We start from the raw sequence: 20,204 nt of genomic DNA on the forward strand, positions 1-20,204 counted from the left end.
CTCTTCATTATACCGTTTCCAGTATTTGCTGTGTTGAAGCCTTGATTCCAGCATGTTAGAGCCTTGGTCCTCTCTTCCATGTGCACATGAAGATGCCCTGTACATTGTGGGAAACCTCATTCACTTTAATGGAAGGAGCTGATCTGGAACCAGAAGATAAATGAATGCCTTCCCCTTTGAAGCCCTAGGGAGTAGACTATGTACAGATTGGAGCTTCCATGCCCAGAAGGTCATGTGTCAGGGTAAAAGTGTCTTGTAAATACAAAAGTATTTGACATGGAATATAAAGCCTTACCACAACATCTCTTTGTCAAGTATAACAGAATAGGTACATTTCTGTTTCTATTGTTTACTTGGTACAAGTGCGAATAATTTCTGTGGGATCATTTTAGCTGCAGCTGCTGAAGACAAGGTTTCATTTCTTCAAAACATTTGGAAATTATGGTTGTATGATATTGTATAATGCTTTATAAAGATATAATTAAAATTACTTCTAAAATTCATAAGTTCTAAAGATTTTATTTATTTATTACATTTTTATACCATCCAATAGCCAAAGCTCTCTGGGCAGTTAACAACCTTCTTTGGGTTTGGATATTGATATAATTATTGTGACATTTGGAATTTATACAAACAATCAGGGAAATGCTTCACACGCCACATCACCTTCATGCTCATTATCTCCCCGTTCTCTTTCTTTTTAGGATCAATGGAATAAAAGAGTTATAGGACTGCAAGGGACTTTTTATTGTTAGTGGTTATCTTTCTGCGTCCCTCTGTTGTTCTCATGGGCACTGCCCAGATCTTCCAGGCCCAAGACACTCTTTGAATGTAGGCCCATCTCTGGAGTATGTGTTACCTGGCCACATGACAGCTATCATGATTCCTGGAAACCTTTTCTTTCAGCTTCTCATGTCCTATCCTGTCCTTGGAAAATTTCCATTATAGCCAGTTATCCTAAGAACTTTGTAACTAAAAAAATAAATAAATGCCTGAGTTTGCTTTCTGCGCCCCCCCCTTTCCTTTTGCATCATGTCTTTTAGAGTGTATGCCTGAGGGCAGAGACTGATCTTAGTAAACCGCTCTGGGAGCCTTCTTTGACTGAACAGCAGGATAAACATGCTTCAAATAAATACACCCTTAATATATATTCTCCTGCAAAAGCCCACTGAAATCAATGGAAGCTGCACATAAGCAGTAGATTGGGGTGTTGTTGTTGTTTTAAAAAAATCCCATCCTGGAAAGCACAGTCTTTCTTTCCTCCCACAACGCTGTTTCTTAAGCTCACTGAACAAACACATTAGGTGTTATTGTGGCGTCCTTGTGCAACTTGGTGCATTCTAGGCCTCCATCTTTACAGCGATGCTTTGATGCCACAAGGCACCTTGCTCCCGCACTTGCATTCCGTCCCAGCATCTGCATGGGAAGGAACACAAGTGCGGACTTTCCCGCACTTTAAAAGCAAAATAAAAATAAAAATGGGGAGGAAAGGAACGGGGCCACTCCTCCCCTCCCCCCTTTTTAAAATGTCATTATGAAGGTTTGCCCCTCCATTGGGAGATGAGAGGACGGAGCAGGGCCTTCCCACCAGCCTAAACAGTCTCCTTAATTTATTTTTATTTTCTCCCTCTTCCCTCCCCATCCACTTTTCCTTGTGTGTCATGTCTTTTTTAGAATGTAAGCCTGAGGGTAGGGACTGTCTTCTTTATTGATAAATTGTAAGCCGCTCTGAGAGCCTTTTGGCTGAGGTGCGGGATAAAAATACTCTAAATAAATAAATAAATAAATTATCTGTATCTCCGCAGCTGCGGAGATACAGATAATTTAAATAAAAAATGTGGGGAGAGGAACGAGGCAGCCAGAGAAGGACGTGAGGAGAGGGGGCAGGGACTCAGGATGAACCACCTCTACTCCCGCTGGCTGCTTGTTCCTCCCCCCCACCCCATTTCTTTTTCTTTTTATTATCTGTATCTGCGCAGATGGCTTCACAATGGCGGCTGCATCATGTTGATGACCTGCCACCACTCTGAATCCACCTGGGCAAACTCTTCATGTAGACATGCCCCAGATGTGTTGGGACTGTACCACCCATCCTATCAGCCAGCATATCTGACCATGCTGGCTGAGAATGATGGGAGTTGTAGTCTAACATACCTGGAAGGCACCACATTGGGAAAGGCTACAGTGTGGCTTCCAGTTCTCTCAACGTATTGGAGCTGCATTGTTATTTTAGGCAGAGGAGTTCCGTAGAGCAGTGCATTTTGCTATTAGACAAGACGTGCTGTAGAAAAGGAATGTTTACTGTTTTTATTCAAGCTGTACTGAATCACAAACCATCCAATTTCTGAACATTGTAACACAGGGCAAAATGTCTTTATTTTTAAATTCTGTTTTGTCATACTTTCCCTACCTACACACACACACACACAAACACACACACACATATCAAGCAGATTTTTGTTTAGTTTTGATTCCTGAAACTTTGCCTGGCAGAGTTTATGTCCTAAACTTTAAGAAAGAATCTGAGGGGTTCTAAAGAATGGGTTTACATTGAGCATCATATCTTGCTGAAAAATGGGGTATAAATCAAATAAATACATTTTTCAGTAGGACACCATTTCAGAAGCGTGTGTGTGTGTTGGGGAGATGGGAAGAGGGAGAATGTAGCTAGCTTAGGATGACCTTATGAAAAGGAGGACAAGACTTCTGTATCTTTAACAGTTGTATTGAAAAGGGAATTTCAACATGTGTCATTTGTATGCATGCAGCACCTGGTGAAATTCCCTCTTCATCACAACAGTTAAAGCTGCAGGAGTCCTGCCTAGTGTGACCAAATATAAAAGAGGGCAGGGCTCCTGAAGCTTTAACTGTTGCGATGAAGAGGGAATTTCACCAGGTGCTGCATGTATGAAAATGGCACCTTGAAGGCTTCACTGTATCAAACTAAGGGCTATTCCAACCTGTGCAAAACCAGGTCCATTCCTAACCTCTCACCCACACACAGCAACTTCTGCCCACAGAAGTATAATAAAAAAGGGAATGGGATGGTATATTTTAAAAGCATTTGTTGGGTTTCCCCTTTTACGGGTGTTTGTGAAAGTTAATTACATGTTGGTCAAAACACATGGGATAGAAGCAACTGCCCTATCCCCTCCTTCCTTAAGTGGAATCCCAGATGTGTCAATGGATTCAGTAGCCTCATTCTTCCCTATGCTGCAGAAGCAACAAGGCCTACAATGAGACTTTGGCCTCTTCAATAACACAGGGCTTCTTTCAATAAACGATTTACAGCATGCTCGTGACTGGCCATTCACGGATGTTCGCAGGTCATTTTGACGACAATGTGAACCTCCTGCGAGTCTCTCACTCCATTTCTAGGTTTTAGCATTAAAAAATAAGCCTCAGAAAATCCGACTTCCTGCCTCAGAAAACCCAATTTCCTGCCATGTGCAGGCAAAGTTGCACTATAAAATGTCCACTGGAGGGCAGTGGCCTATTGAATTGTATGGGCCATGTGGTCACTGCTTTCTTCCCCATGTAATTTCAGCCTGTTTCCAAGGCAGAAGAGAAGCAGGAAGCAGAGCAATGGTAAGGAAACACGATTTCCCCCTGTCTAAAAGTCCTCACAGAAGGCCAGGAAGTATAGTGCTATTACTCAGCTTTATCCCTATCATATATATTAATTGCAAATTCAGTTCTCTGAGTGACGTTCCTTATGTAGCCAAAACTGCACAAGAGGGAATTATTTTATTATTTTATTATTTATTTATTATTTTATTATTTATTTATTATTTTATTTATTACATTTTTATACCGCCCAATAGCCGAAGCTCTCTGGGCGGTTCACAAAAATTAAAACCATAATAAAACAACCAACAGGTTAAAAACACAAACACAAAATACAGTATAAAAAGCACACCCAGGATATCAGCAGGCTTGAGGGAAGTCCAACATTTGCAAAAGTATCAAAATAAATGGGGACAGGGAACAAAAACAGAAGAACAAGAGCAACACAATGAAGACTGCTCAGTTGTCATGAACTGCAATCTAGTTTTTGGACAGCAGTTTTTGGACAGCGGGGAGTGGGGGCATAAAATGGGGCAGGGATAGGAAAAATGTATCCTGAAAGATTGCTTGGCTGGAACCCAGAACAGGAGCACTCCACACTGCAACATTCTGTTGCAGGTCCCCCTTGTAATTTCTAGATTCAACATCCCAGGCAGGAAAGTAATTGTTCATGTGCATATGTTATAATTGTCAGTTAAACATCCTTGGAACATGGAGATATCAATAAGGGAGGCTTTTCCTGTGAAATTGCTAATGGAAGTTTATTATAGCTCCAATGATAGCATCATTAACCTGAGAAACAAGAAACATCTGCAGATGCTTACACAGCGAGACATGGACTCTCCCTTGTGCTATGTCATTATGCAGGCATTTCCCTCATGCAATCTGGCAACCAAATAAAACTGAGCTACAACAACAGGGATTTCCTGCCTGAAGCAGAGTACGGTTGCCACGGCGGTTTATTTGGGCATGTTTACTGTGGCTGTAGCAGGTTAGCAGCTTTGTAATGGGCCTAAATTCAACAGGCATAGCCCGTGGTATAGTAGTGAATGTTGAAGTTCAGGAACTCATCATGACAATCCCCATAAACACAGCCCCAAGGGGAATCCAAAAATGCAGCCGCAATGGATTCTCTGATGTCCTGAAGACTCTAGAGTAGTGGGTGAAGAACCTCAGGTCTAGACACCAAATCCATCCCTGCCGGGTTCCCCAGATGGCCACACCCCCTTCTCCTGGCCCAATCCCTTTCCCCTGAACACTAATGTTTGGCGGTTTACCAGCTTTTGCACAGTTTCCCCCATTCCTGAAGGTTAAAATGCCCCTCCTAAGGCTTAGTTGTTGACACTAAGAGTTTTCAGATAAAATATGCTTGTATTTTGGGCCCCACCCCTTTTGTCTTTCTCAGCACTGGAATGTGGCTCCCAAGAGCTTCTCTGAAAAGGGCCTAAAGTAGGTAAACTGGTGCCCTCCAACTGTTTTGGACTACAACACCCAGAAGTCCCATGCAGCATTGGCAATGATTATGAATTTATGGGGATTTTAGTCCAACACATTACTATAAAGGAGGGCACCAGTTGCCTAGCCCTTATGTTAATCTGTCACAAACAAAAGTAAAACTTGAAAGCCTCATTATCACCTCATTCACCTGCCAGAGCAAAACGTGTCAGTCAATTACCCCAACGTCTGGCAAACATTGGGCCAGTTCAGAAGACACCGTGAACCCTGCTGGCCCCTGTCTATACGACAACAGGATTGATCCTCATTGAATATAAACCCAAATTTTCCTTGATTTGAATCTAGGCAATGAGTGTCACACTGCAGCAGCAACAGCGATTTGTCTCCTGAATCTTTTTTTATAGTGCAGTTATTAATGCTCACCTACACACATACGATGCTATGGAGGAGAGAGAAGTGAAGCTAAAAAAAATATCTGGGGACCTCCGCAGATTTTTATAAGAGAAAAACCAAGAGGTGGGGAAAGGAACGAGGCAGCAAAGAAGGATGCGGGGGTGGGGGGGAAGCAGTGCGTTGCAAAGGACAAAAAGAAAATGGAGGCTTTTCTCCAAGGAGCGAGAGGGGGACACGTCTCCTCCCTCTGGCTGCCTGTTCCCCCCTCTTTGTGTTAATATTATAAGCTCTGTCTCTGGAGCTCTGCAGAATCATATAATTTAAAATTAAAATGGCAGGAAGGAACAAGGAAGCCAGAGCAGGACACGATAGGTGGGAAGGTGCAAAATTGGCCAATCACTTTGTCCTGCCCTGAAAGCTCTGCCCACATGTCAAAATATGATTTAACTCCTCCAACAACACATAACTATAATGGGGTACAAACTCGGACATTGATCCAAAAGTCACGGTAAATCGCAAATACGAATATGTGCATTATCGCGTTAAAAACCCGGTGCTACAGTGATTGGACGGCTGCATCATGTGTCCTAAAACATGAATCTGTGCATTTAAGTCGGGGTAAAGGACTCGTACAGACAACCCCCTGGTTAAGGCTTTTAGTTAAGCAGCAGGGTTTAAGGTGTCTTGTCAATGTGTTTTGCTAAACCCTGGTCACTCACTAACCACAGTCAGACCATCTGCAGCAGGGTTAGTGGCTCTAACCGTGGCTTAAATGGCTTGTGGTTAGTACTAACCCCAGAGAACCAGTTTCACTAACCACAGAGCCTGAAGTGTCATCTGAACAGGCCCGATGTCATTGGTCATGTTCTGAAAAATGTCCCAGAGCTGTGCTTCCATGCATACCTCTTTCACTAAACCACTGGGTATAACCTTGGCTCAATGAATTATGAGTGGTACATGCTTGTTCCTTATAGACTGCCAAAGAAAGAAAGAAAGAAAGAAAGAAAGAAAGAAAGAAAGAAGCAGGCAGAATTGGAAAAAGAGACAGGGACTGACAGTTCAAGTGGCAGATCTAGAAGAGCGTTTGCCAGCAATGTTTTGATTTTAGAGGGTGCAGCTATCGGGCTGTTAAAAGCCCCGGTACATCCCATTTTACAAATTTTACATAAAAAGCAGGAGAAGAGAAACATCCCAACAATATCTAGGAAACAGTGTGTTGAAAACAAGTTTTTTTAAAAGCCACTATTATGTCAACCCAGAATTCATTTTTTTAACATGTTGGTATGCAGCTAGAAACAAAAGTAATGCTAGCCCTCTGCAGGAACACAGGCCAACCCCTAATGATCAGATTCCATTGAAAATAAAGCAGCTGTTTAATGCAGAGGTGCACACACCTGGAAGACTGGAGTCTGGAAGTAGGGCGTAGCTCTGTGTGAGCAAGCGGAGCGTGGCCACCTCCATCAAGGACCAGCAGTGCTTTGGAAAGAAGGAGGCAAAGTATGTCAGTCAGGGACATATTTCCTGTTGGGAAGAGAAGAGATCCATGGGAGGTAGCCGTGCTGTGTTTGAGAAGTCTGAAGCTTGTTTACACATATGCCTGCAGGTCTGAAAGGAGGGTGTGACTCACTGGTCTATACACCTAGGTCTTTAACATCCATGCTGGCATGTCTGTGAATAGTTTTGAAACAACATCTTCATAGTGGCAGTGTACAAGGGCAGAGTGTTGAAGTGGGAGGTTTTTTGTGTTACCCTGAGTAACCGGTGCTGGGGACAAACACTGGAAACACAGGAAGCTGCTTTAGACTAGGGGGCTATCTTCACAGCGCCAAGTTGGCACCGCATTCCTCCCAAACCCCACACTTTTGCTCCTGCGGGACTGCGCCAGATAATCCCCATGCCAAGGAGCAAGTGCGGGGTTTATGGCTGTCATCCGCTCCCCCACCCCTCCCTGAGACTAGGGTGAAGAGGAGGAGGAGGCAGCAGCAGCTTGGGGGTGGGGGGAGAAATTATTTTAGGAGGAGGTGGCGGTGGCAGCTGGGGGGGGGGAGAAAATACTTTAGGTGGTGGTGGTGGTGGCAGCAGTATGGGGGAAGAAATTAAACTCCTGCCCTCTGACCAGGTGGTGAACTGGATCTCCAAAATAGGTTCAGAACCTCTCCTTTAGTCTTGGCTGCTTCTGACTGAAACCCAGAATGGATTCACAGCCCTACCAAAATCAGAGCCACCAACCTCCGCTGTTAGCATGGGTGGGCAACTTAAGGCCCTCACAATGCCCTAGACAGCATAGCCAATGGTGAGGGATGATGGGAATTTTAGGGCAAAACATCTGGAGGGCCACAAATTGCCCACCTTGGTCTACAGTATTGTTATTTGCAATCTACTTCCCTTAGCAGTGACTGGTTCCAGGCCTTTACCTGGTTTTTACTTCCTTTGTATGAAAAGATCACTGGTGACGACCAGGTTTTGTTAATATTAATATCCTTACTGATGAGCATATCAAAAACTTTCTCTGACAAAACCTACCATAGAATCCGGCATTGATATTTTCATGGACCATGCTGTGTGGAGAGGTTAAGGGGAACAAGTTCAAAATCCCAGTTCAACCATGGAGCTCACTGGGTGACCTAGGGCTAGTCACTATTTCTCAGTTTAAGCTCCCTCACAGGGTTGTTGTGAAAATAAATTGGTTTGGGGAAATGCATGCTTCCTTAGAGGAACGACGAGATAAAAATGACGGAACGCCTTTCCCAACATGAACCTACCCGAACACTATGTTCAACATCTAGGGTCCTCCTCCAGGTGCCTACTCCGAGGGAAGCTCGGAGGGTGGCAACAAGAGAGAGGGCCTTCTCTGTGGTGGTCCCCCAACTGTGGAACAATCTCCCTGACGAGGCCCGCCTGGCGCCGACATTGTCATCTTTTCGGCGCCATGTCAAGACTTTTCTCTTCTCCCAGGCATTTAGCAATATATAATGACCCTGGGTCTGTTTCTTGGCTCATCGTTTTTAAAGTTGTTATAGTGGTTTTAAATGTAGGTGTATTTTGCTTGTTTTTTGTGGTTTTTAATCTTTGTATATTGTTTTTAAGTGTTTTATCTTAAGTGAACTGCCCAGAGAGCTTCGGCTATGGGGCAGTATACAAATGCAATAAATAATAATAATAATAATAATAATAATAATAATAATAATAATGTAATAAATAAGCCATTGTTGCACAACTTCCTCTCTAATGTGGCTTTGAGGAGGAAGGATGCTTTGGAATGCTCCTCCCTCCTTTGCAGTAATTGTTTATATGACTATAATTCCTAGCTGAAGAGCTGGCCACATCACAGGCTTAACTCAATTCTCACCTGGCAACAATGCAGGCCTCCCTCGGCTTTTGCCTCCTCTCAGCACTCATAGCCAGAGGTGAGTATCTCATTCTATGCTGGTGGCAATATAGATATGGATTGGGGGGACTGGTGCACTGCATCCATAGAACCAATTAGAGAACACGATTCACTGATATCCCTTACTATAAAGGGATCTCTACTATGCATGTCAGCTACTGTATATCTGTAGAACTATGATATTTTAGAATATTATACGTCTACGGTACAGAATTGTGGAACTCTTTGCTTGGTCCTCCCTCTCTCTTATGATGGTTCGCAAATTCCTTCCCATTCTGGTAGCTGTGCATTATATTGGACAAATAAGTTTCTATCCAATGCCTGTTTTTTATTCACACTCTGTTTTTATTGCATCATACGTTCTTCGTTGTTGTCTTCTGGAATTTTATTGTGTTTTATGATTGTTTTTAATTGTTGCTAGCCATGTTGAGGGACATGTAAGCACTAGATACATTTTTGTATAAATAAATTAATAATAAATAAAATATTTGTATGTTCCTCATTTTTAACACATTGTTCTTGCATTCTACTGATCACAACTATACAGCCTTTTGTAGAAATGCATGAGATATAACTAGCATCATTCTATTCATAAAAATAAGGCTCCCATCTTATACTAATTTACCTGGAGGAAAATCCTATTGAATGCAATGGGACACTTCTGAGAAGACATATATAGTAATCCTGCATAATTTCTGGGGAAAGTCTTTGGCTGGGGGCTGGCCTCAAGAGTCTGCTGCTGAAATACAGATAATTCTAGATTTTGACAACATCCCTAGTTCAACTAAATTCTAATATGGTAGACTTGAGTTTAATTTCAGTAGCTTGCTCATGGCCAAAGAATGAGTGACTTGCTCAAATACATTCTTCTATATATCCTTCCTTATGTTTAAGTCTCACCAAGAACCAGGGCTGTGTGTTGTCCATGGTTCTGCAAGTGAAGACATTTGAACTGTGATCATATGGTTTTGGTACTGGACACAGAAATCAGCAGCTGAGAGTCTGTCTGTCTGAAAGTGAGTTTCTAGGCTATAGAGCTGCAAAGATAAACTTGAAAGTGTGTGAGCAATGCCTAACAAAATTTCAGAAGCTGGACCTGGGGCTTCACTGTTCTGCATAGGTTTTGTATCTCTTGCCACTAGGAAAAGCAGAATAGATTATGCAGAATTGTACAAATCTGACTAATTTACATAATATTGCCAGGGTCAGGATACCATTTATTTGCTGCAGAAGTTAGATTTTTTAAAGGCCTCTCTCTCTTTGTGTGTGTGTGTGTGTGACAACGATATTGTGAAGTAACTTAAGCGTAGAAAGAATGACTCATCCAAAGCCAGTCAAAAAAAAATTTAGCTGAGTATGAGCAGGTACATGAACCAGAGCAACAGGTTATATCTATTGCTAATATTGCCTCATCTTAGCAAGAACTTCATCAAACAGGTGCTAGGACTCATTCAGAGGCCCTTTCTACAACTAAGGATTATCCCAGGAAAATGGAAGGATCGTCCCTGCCTGCTCCCGGGATCCCCTGTGTATCATTTGCATGCACAGCGATGATCCCAGGATGATCCCAGGAAAAAAGGCAGGTTTAGAAACAGCCTTAGTCTCCTATACTGATGAAAATCAAGAGTAAACATCTCAAGATGTTTACCTACATGAGGCCCTTTGGACATGTTTTGCAGGCTGGCATGACTGGGACCAAGGCCCACACCCCAGCAGGAGCCTACTGACAAAAGCCCCTTGGACCTGCTGCTCCACTTGACCACTGTAACCTGGGCAGGATCTACACTACTGCTTTAAAACGGCTTATAACAGTATTGACAACCGCTGGGGCTCATGCCACACTCCATATAATTTTCAACCCGTTTTCAAAGTGTTATATCCTGCTCAGTGTAGATCTGGCCCACCTCTTTGTCTGGTCCAGACAATAGTGGTACAGTGAAGGAGGAGCAGGAACTACCACTGCCTGCTTGTTCATTGGTAGCAATGATGAGGCACAGACAGCTAGCAACGATGCTGATGAGAAGGTAGACACACTGAGGGAAGGGGACCCATGGTGGTTGCCTTATCCAAGGGCCTCAGAAACCTTGAGCTAGTACAGTTTAGTTTGACACTAATCTAAATGCTAGGAATGTGTGGCATGTGCTCTACTTTTCTTCCCAGTCTTTGTAAACATACAACTAACTCCTCTAAGTTAACCATGAAGACAGTTTTTGACCCTGTCAGGCAAGTACTTCTGCATCAGTTAAATTGATGTGAGGCCTAAGGGGAAACTTCCATCCGGAGAGTGCCTTAGGTCTCATCATGCCTTCCCTGAAAAGTAGCTCAGATGACAGAAACGACAGACAATTGGTAAAGCCAATTAAAGCAATACTTTTCCTCTTCCCTCTCCCTTTTTCCTTCTTTTTCTTCCAGGGGCTGCTCTGCAATGTGAAGTTTGCTCAGGTCTAGGCCACAACTGTACTGGCGAAATAGAGACTTGTCCCCCAGAGCATGATTTTTGTGGCCTCACGATGTTTGAAAGTCAACGGGGTAAGCAGCACCAAAGAATGTGTTTTCCAATAGTGATTGTCAGAATTTAGAATGTGGTACTCATGTTTTGTTGCTGCAGATTGAAGAAGGCCCGATACAGGTTTCTCTGCCATTGGAAGTGTTTTAGGTGTCCATCTTGTTAAAAGATTTATCTGTGGTGGCAGCTTTTTAATGCATTCTCCGCCTAGCTAGCCAGGGGGTAAAGGCTATTCCTTTTTTAAGCATGCCACACCAGTTGTATCTGGCAACTCAAACTTAGCATGGACTTTTAACATTCATGCTTTTGTTTTATGCACTAAGTAAGTATTTTGTTGTTCTGTATTTTATTTATGTATATTAGGGTATATTTTGTAATATTACAAATGTTATTGTACAGAGAGGTCCGCCTGGCGCCTACACTGTACTCCTTTCGTCGCCAGCTGAAGACCTTTTTATTCTCCCAGAATTTTAACACTTAATTTTAACTTAAATTTAAATTTTACTGTTTTAACTCTGTATTTTAATTTTATATCAATTTTGCTGCGTGGTTTTTATTCTGGTTGTGCTTTTTATATTGTATTGTGTATTTGTGCTTTTAACCTGTTGATTGTTTTACTATGATTTTAATTTTTGTGAACCACCCAGAGAGCTTCGTCTATTGGGCGGTATAAAAATGTAATAAATAAAATAAAATAAAATAAATATAATAATAATAATAATAATAATAATAATAATAATAATAATAATAATTTTAAAAATGAAATAAAATTGAAATGCATTGTGATTGCATCAGTGTGACAGCTGGCTTACAGTATAGGCCCTTAAAGAAATTATTCACTTTTGAGTTTCCAAATCACATGAGATACTGGTTCCTCTCTATTCAGCCCTGGTTATGCCTCAACTTGAGTACTGTGTCCAGTTCTGGGCACCATACTTCAAGAAGGATGCAGACAAAATGGAGAGGTTCAGAGGAGGGAAATGAGGATGATCAGGAGTCTGGAAACAAAGCCCTATGAAGAGAGACTAAAAATACTGGGCATGTTTAGCCTTGAGAAGAGAAGACTGAGGGGAGACATGATAGCACTTTTCAAATACTTGAAAGGTTATCAAACAGAGGAAGGCCAGGATTTCTTCCCGATCATCCCAGAGTGCAGGACACAGAATAATGAGCTCAAGTTACAGGAAGCCAGATTCCATCTGGACATCAGGAAAAACTTCCTCTTAGAGCAGTACGACAATGGAACCAGTTACCTAGGGAGGTTGTGTGCTCTTCCACACTTGAGGCATTCAAGATGTAGCCATCTGTCAGGTATGCTTTAAAGTGGATTCCTGCATTGAGTAGGGGGTTGTACTCAATGGCCTTATAAGGCCCTTCCTACTCTACTATTCTATGATTCTATGAACATCTGTCCATCATTATTATCTGCTTAAAATTCCTAACTCTTTTCCCCCTGCAGAAGAATTAAAGGTTCAAGGCATTGTTAAGAACTGTATTCCATCTAGTGTCTGTGAAGCTGGTTCTGCTGATATTAACTTCGGTACAAAAGGAAGATCAAGGACAAGTGTTTTCTGCTGTAAGGGCAATGCCTGCAATACAGCCTCTATTGTCAAATGTAGGTATCCATTGTACTTCATGGTCCTTTTGCACATCCCTCTGCACAAATGTCTGGGAGCTTTTATTAAAGAAGGTGTGGCCAGGGTTAGCCCAACACACTTTGCCTCCCCAAGCAACAGCATTACATGAACTGAGATATACAGCCCAGGTGCCGTTTCAATGTCTCATAGGATGCTGGTGCTCTCTGTTTGCTCAGTACTTCATTGATACCCCTATAAATATTACTATCCTAAGAGATTACTTGGATTGCGTATACCAGGGGTGAGGAACTTGTGGTCCCCCATCATTCCACACCATTGACTATACTGGCTAGGGCTGATGGGAGTTGTAGGCCAAAACATCTGGAGTACAACAAGTTCTCCACTATGAAGCCATCTCTGGGATCCAGGTTGCCTGTTGCACCTGCCACAAGGATGGGATTTAAAATGGTGCCCCCTTTGCAAGTTCTCCCCTTCCTGTTGCAAGAACGTAGAGCTGGAGTAAGTCTTCTTCACAGAGCATGGCTCTTCTCTGCACATGCAATGAATATGTGGATTGCAAGCAGCAGAAGAGTCTCCAACATATATCTGCAACATACTTTGCACATTGCAGACATGTATTCCAATGCATGGATAGCAGGAGATGGAGCCTGCTACTGCCCACTACCTGCATCTTTATTGTACACCCGAAGGAGAGCCCTAGCATGTGAAGCAAGACATCGTATCATCACCCTTGACCGCACCCCACCAGTGGCAGCAAGTGGCATGGAGCAGGATGGAGAAGCTATCATCCATTGGAGTCAATAGAGGCCCCCCTCACCTCCACTTTTTAAATCTCCATCTTTGTGTGTAGGGAGTGGGATTTTGGGAACCAAATGTGAGAGAAGGTTTAAACTTCTACTCCCGGGCTAAATAATGAGTAACCATGCCCTGAAACTGGGCATGCCCTTCCATCTCAGAAGGCAAAGTCCCTGTGGGTTAACTCAGGGAGCAAATATCTCCCCCTCCCCATACAAACACACTTAAAATTTAGCCCAAAGAGATCCTACTCTGCAAGATAGTTATGTTCTTAACACACAATATCCTTCCAAGAAGCTGATTTTCCTTTCCGTTTTTTTCAGTGCCACAATTAAATACCACACTCAATGGCCTGCGATGCCCAGCCTGCTATGCTTCACTTTCTGAATCGTGCAGTGATGACATTGTCGATTGTGCTGGATCGGAGACTCAGTGCATCGATTTGGCTGGATACGTACATTTCGGTAATTCATTCATTCATTCATGCTTTTGATTTCTGTTCTTATAGGTTTCAGCAATTATCTCCATATCAGAAACCCAGGTGTTTTTTAAAAAAATAAAAATAAAAGTATTCAGAGATCCTAAATCATGGAAGAAATCAGGACAAATGGCTTTTGGATCTTGTAGCCACCAAAGTATCCTACAGCAACCTGAGTCTGAATGTTCGCAAGCAACTCTTAAGGAGCAGCTTGCTAAACTTCACTAAAGAGCAAGAAAATGTTTTGGTCAAGTTGGAGGGGGTCTGGCACTCATGTGTGTGAGTGTGCACGCACACACACTCACAGGGCTGGATCCAGGGTCTGCATTCCATAAGAAGAAGGCCCCCTTTCAGATGTCCTCCATCTCCCCACACACACACCACAGCTCACCCCATTCAATAGAGTTCTTGATTCTCAGCGTAGCATTTTCAGGGCACTGGAAGGGCTGCCATGGGAAGAAGGGGTGAGGAAGTCCACTTCCATCAGTGCAATTAATCCAGTGTAAAGCCGGATCCATCTCATATACATCACACACACACACATAAACCATAATTTTACATTTAATTAATTATAAGGGCATTCACAAGAGCCCCCTCCACACACATAGAGCCAACACATGTCTCCTGATGCTGCTGTTCCACATCCACTTATTGAGTAGAATGTTAGCAAGGGGGAGGCATGCACACATACAGCTGTACATGCATGGACGGTACACTCCAATGAGAACCCAAATCATGATGCATTTATGCAGCAGAAGTCCTGCGTTCCAAAGCAATTGCAGGATTGGGGCACTTTTTTCTAGCGCAATATTTATAAAGTAGAACATTTTGTCTCTTTTCATTATTAGTTATTCTGTGGTAGGTTGACCATATGAAAAGGAGGACAGGGCTCCTGCATCTTTAACAGTTGCAAAGAAAAAGGAATTTCAGCAGGTGTCATTTGTATATATGCGGAATCTGGTGAAATTTCTTATTCATCACAACAGTTAAAGTTGCAGGTGCCCTGCCCTCTTTTAAATCTGGTCACAGTATAGCTGCAGTATAGCTCCTGCAGCTTTAACTGTTATGATAAAGAGGAAATTTCACCAGGTATGACATGCATACAAATAACACCTGCTGAAATCCCCTTTTCTATGCAACTGTTAAAGGTTCAGGAGCCCTGTCCTCCTTTTCATATGGTCAGCCTGTTCTGTGGGCATATATAGCCATTTATCAAGTGATAATTTATTGCAATGAACAGAGAATTCACTTAGGACAGCATTTCCTAACCTGGTGCTTTCCAGATGTTCTGGGCTCTAACTCCCATATTCCCTGCCCATTAACCATGCTGGCTCGGACGGGTGGGAGCTGTAGTCCAAAACATCTGGAGAGCATCAGGTTGGAGAAGGCAGGCTTAGGGAGTTGGTAATCTACCAGCATCTTTCTTGGGGCAGAGAATTTCATCACTTCAGGGCCTGTCGACAGCACCTGATACCTGTCCAAATTTTATTTATTTTTTAAACACTCTGGCCTGGCCTTCAGTGTTGATTTGTGGTTCCTCATCCTGTCAGGAGGCTCCACCTAACCACCATTTTAATTTCCCGCAATATCCTGTGGCGATGCAATATGGGGGCCATGGTAGGAAATTAGAATGGCAGCTAACCAGCCATCTGGTGCTGCTTGGAGAGCTGCTGTTGATTAGGATGACCATATGAAAAGGAGGACAGGGCTCCTGTATCTTTTAATGGTTGTATTGAAAAGGAAATTTCAGCAAGTGTCATTTGTATATATAGGGAACCTGGTGAAATTTCCTCTTCATCACAACAGTTAATGCTGCAGGAGCTATACTAGAGTGACCAGATTTAAAAGAGGGCAGGGTACCTGCAGCATTAACTGGTGTGATGAAGAGGAAATTTCACCAGGTTCCCCATATATACAAATGACACCTGCTGAAATTCCCTTTTCAATACAACTGTTAAAGATACAGGAGCCCTGTCCTCCTTTTCATATGGTCACCCTAACTGTTGATGCCCACCACTGCCACCAGGTAAGCCAGTCAGGGCCCACCAACAGAGAAGAGGTCTACCAAAATACAATTTGCCCAGGACCTCCTCAAACTTTGCAACACCTCTGCTTCACTGGATCAGAAATCTAGGGGAGCAAAGAAGTGGTAAAATTCTTATCATCCTAATGGCAGATAGAACATATGGCCGGCAGCTTTCCATGTGAATTTATCCTCACTGTAATGTTACCGTTTGGTTATTATATGAATACATTTCTAACTTTAAATACCAAGTATGTTAAACAAGGCAAAAAAGTTTTTGTTTCCTAGTTTGTTTCTGTCCTAGTTAATTCTGCTGGCTGATGCATTTTTAAAAAAATGTATTCTGTTGTATTATATTCGAAAGTTATCTTGCCTTTTTACAAAGGAAAAAATCCAAAGTGGCTACAAATCAATCAAAATAGAAGAGCAAATTTGTCCCTTCTGAAAGTAGAAGGTCATCTGGGAAGAGTGGGCAGAATAATCTTTAGTTGGCATTTGAGAAATAGATAGACGATTAACTATTGCCCCCTTGTGGCGAACACCATCTTGTTCCAAAATCCGTATTCGTGTCATATCTTTATTAGGCCAACACAAAGGTCACCAAAAATGTGCAAGTTGTCGAGACCTCAAGCGTCATCAGACGAGTGTTTTATTGCACGCTCACTACTGCCTACTTACGGATAATTGTGCATCCTTTAAATGACGTTATCCGCCTCCCACGTGCCTCCCACTCCTTCTGGTCATTTTTCCTTCACAAAATAGACCCCTTTGTGAGCATCATCACATGGGGGGAAACTGTGTTTCCTTACCGTCACTTCTCTGCACATACTCATTCTTTCTGGAGGGGAACAGGAAAGCAAACAAAGACCACATGGTCCAATCAGAGACTGTTTTTATCATGCGGCTTTTCCTGCACACACCAGATCATGGCACATTCCATTTTTAAAAAGAAGTTGGATAAAAAAAGGTCTATTTTGCGATGGAAAAACGAGCAGGAGGCACACAGGAGGCAGACGTTGCCTAAAGGACATGTGCACATTCGTAAATGGGCAGTAGCGAGCGTGTGATAAAATGCTCATCAATGAACCTCTTAATCCATCTGCGTTTCTTTTAATGGAATGTGCCGCCATTTCCTGCTGTGTGCAGGAAAAGTGGCGCAATATAAACAGCCCCCTGAATGGGCCACTTAGTCGTTGCTGCTTCCTCTTTCTCTCCTCATGTAAAGAGACCGTTGCTATCATGGGACAGCAGCAGGAGGCCATAGGTCAAGACCTTTCTCTTCTCCCAGGCATTTTAACAGCATTTAATAACGTTAAGTTTGTTTTAATGGACCCCAGAATTGTTGTTTTAAATGGATACTGTTGTTGTTTTTATACTGTTTTTATGTTTTTTAAAAATTTTGTATACTTTTAATGTTTACTATTTTTAATTGTTGTAAACCGCCCAGAGAGCTTCGGCTGGGGGGCGCTATATAAATGTAATAAAATAAATAAATAAATAAATAAATAGTGGCGGTAGGGAAATGCGAAAATCCACCCGTCTGATGAGCCTCCTCATAGGCAAGATGTAACAAAAAGCAGATCGGGGGCAGGGTGAGCTGGAATACGAGGGGGGAAAGTCTGACTTGATGTTGATCATGAAGTCTGGATGTTCAGAGTCCTAACGTTACCTGGGGAGGAGCATTTGCATACATTCAAATGGACTCTACCGGGCAATGTGATGGTTTCAGGTTTCATTTGGAACTCCCCCCACCCCGAGCACTTGAAACAAAAAGAAATAACCCATTTTTGAAAATAAAAAATCCAGCTGCTACTCAAAACTCAGATCCATGGCTTCCAGTCCTGATGGCTACGCTATCTTCAGTATCAGAGGTAGTGTGCCTCAGGGGGAACATGGTCATGAGGGTGCTGTTGCACTCATGTCCTACTTGTGGGTCTCCTATGAGCCACAGAATGCTGGACTAGATGGACCCTTGGTCCGATCTAGCATGGCCCTTCTTATGCGCTTATGTTCTTATGCAACTTGCCTCCATCTCACATCTTGCCATTTTCTTTCCTGATACCAGATGAAGCATCTGAGAAAATTGCCATGAAGGGTTGTGCTACCCAGGCTGTCTGTGCTGCTACTGTTGGTGGTGCAGCGACATTTACAGGAGCCAGCTCAGCAATTACAAAGCTTGAATGCAGAGCAGCCACCAACATAGCCAGCCTACCTCCTGGACCAACTGGACACTTCCTTGCAGCCATTGTCGGGTTCCTGCTGCTTCAGCTCTGATCCCAAGTATTGACTATATTCATTAACAAGTGGAGCTGCTAAGGCAAGGCTTGTGCTAAACTTCAGCGCTCTCTCTTAGCATAACTGGACAAACGAGATGACCAGAGCATTCACTCTTTTGTTTGTCAAGGACCAAGGAATGATGTTTGTGGTTGCTTAAAGTCTTAGGCACAAATTAAGGAAAGCTTTGACTTAGCCACAAGTTTTATTTATGTATGGCTTGAGTTAACCACAACGATATCACAATGACCATAGGATCAGACTTCATGGTCATAGCAATTGATATCATATTGATATAGCAGTGTGATGTACCTGATGATCTCGGTCAAAGAATCTACCTTTTGCTTATTGAATGTGGTCACATCTGTCATATTATTTTATTTAGCTTTTGCTTTTGTTTGTATCTGTATAGCTATTTGCTTAGAAAGAGAGGTGCCAAAGGCCAAGACTGTTTAAAAGCTACACTTCGTGGCTTTGCTGCCACGTTTAACCCTCCCCCCCCCCCGGCTCTTTCTCTACTTCAGGGTGGCAGCAGCTAATCCCAATGCAGAGGGAGACCGCGGGCTTTCCAGCAGCCATTTCACTCATTGGTTCCACCCTCTGCCCAGGCAGACGGTGACCAATCAGGGCTCGCCATCCACCTGGGAGCACCTCTGCCACAACACCAGAGCAAGGTTAAACAGTGGATGCACCATATTTGCCTCACTCAGGTGAAAAAGTTGGGTAAGTCCCTGACTTTTTTAGCTTGCAGCTTTGTGGGGAAGCCCTGTAATGACTGCAAGGTGGCTGCTGCGTCGTATAACTGATGCAGCACCACCGTGCACTCACCACAGGGCTTTCAGAGTGTCTGGAGGGCTTTTGCCCATAATCTAAGATGAGTGCAGAGCCTCTGTCAGCCCAAAGTCCATTTCAGAGCTCTGAGGAGCCTTATTTCAAAAAACAAAAACAAGACCCTAGCATCTTTTAGCGTAAAGCTCTTACTGCCATTAACAAAACCATTTAGAGTAGGGGAAAGCTGCAGAAAAGCCGGGAAAACACCAAACAACTGGTGGTTGGAAGAAAGGTGGTGGGGCCCAGGGAAGGGAGCATGGCCTTCTGGGAATCCTCAGAGGGCCGACTTTGGCCCTCAGGCCTGAGGTTCTGCAACCCTGATCTAAGATGTACAGTGGCTCTAGTTATTCAGTGCTGAGGGGAATCACCTTAAAATGCCATGGCTCTTGCCTGGCCAATAGGAACTAATAGGAAGTGAATATAAATCTGTGCAGAGTGCTTTCCTTTCCACTGAGTATTTATTTATTTTATTTATTAAATTTATATACCATTCCTTAGCCAAAGCTCTCTGGGTGGTTTACAAAAGTTTAAAACAATGAACATTAGAAAGTATACAAAATTTAAAACCATCAAAAATATAAAAACAACAGTATAAAACAACAGTATTCATTTAATCAGTACCAGTTTATTCAATCCTTTCAGCCTGCAGCAACTCTGGATTTTGACCAGGCTATATTGCTGAAGACCAGCTGAGCTGGTCTTACACATATTGGTACTAAACACTGAAGCCAACATAAGGCCTCCCTCTACACCAGCTTTTTCTAAAGGAATTTGCCTATATCTAATTGACATTAAACTAGTGTAAGAAACTGATTAAACGTTTGATTGAATAACATTTGGCTTCTGACTATTTTTCTTTATAGCTAACTGATTTGTTAAATAGTAAAATCAATAAC

The 20,204-nt window shown here is 42.7% G+C and overlaps 1 pseudogene; it reads left to right on the forward strand.

The window, feature by feature from the left end:
• The first annotated feature begins 8,773 nt into the window (after nt 1–8,773).
• On the forward strand, nt 8,774–18,519 carry LOC134404295 (phospholipase A2 inhibitor and Ly6/PLAUR domain-containing protein-like; annotated as a pseudogene).
• The last annotated feature ends 1,685 nt before the right edge of the window (nt 18,520–20,204 follow it).

This window comes from Elgaria multicarinata, chromosome 9 (assembly GCF_023053635.1).
Source record: "Elgaria multicarinata webbii isolate HBS135686 ecotype San Diego chromosome 9, rElgMul1.1.pri, whole genome shotgun sequence".
NCBI classification, from domain to species: Eukaryota; Metazoa; Chordata; class Lepidosauria; order Squamata; family Anguidae; genus Elgaria; species Elgaria multicarinata.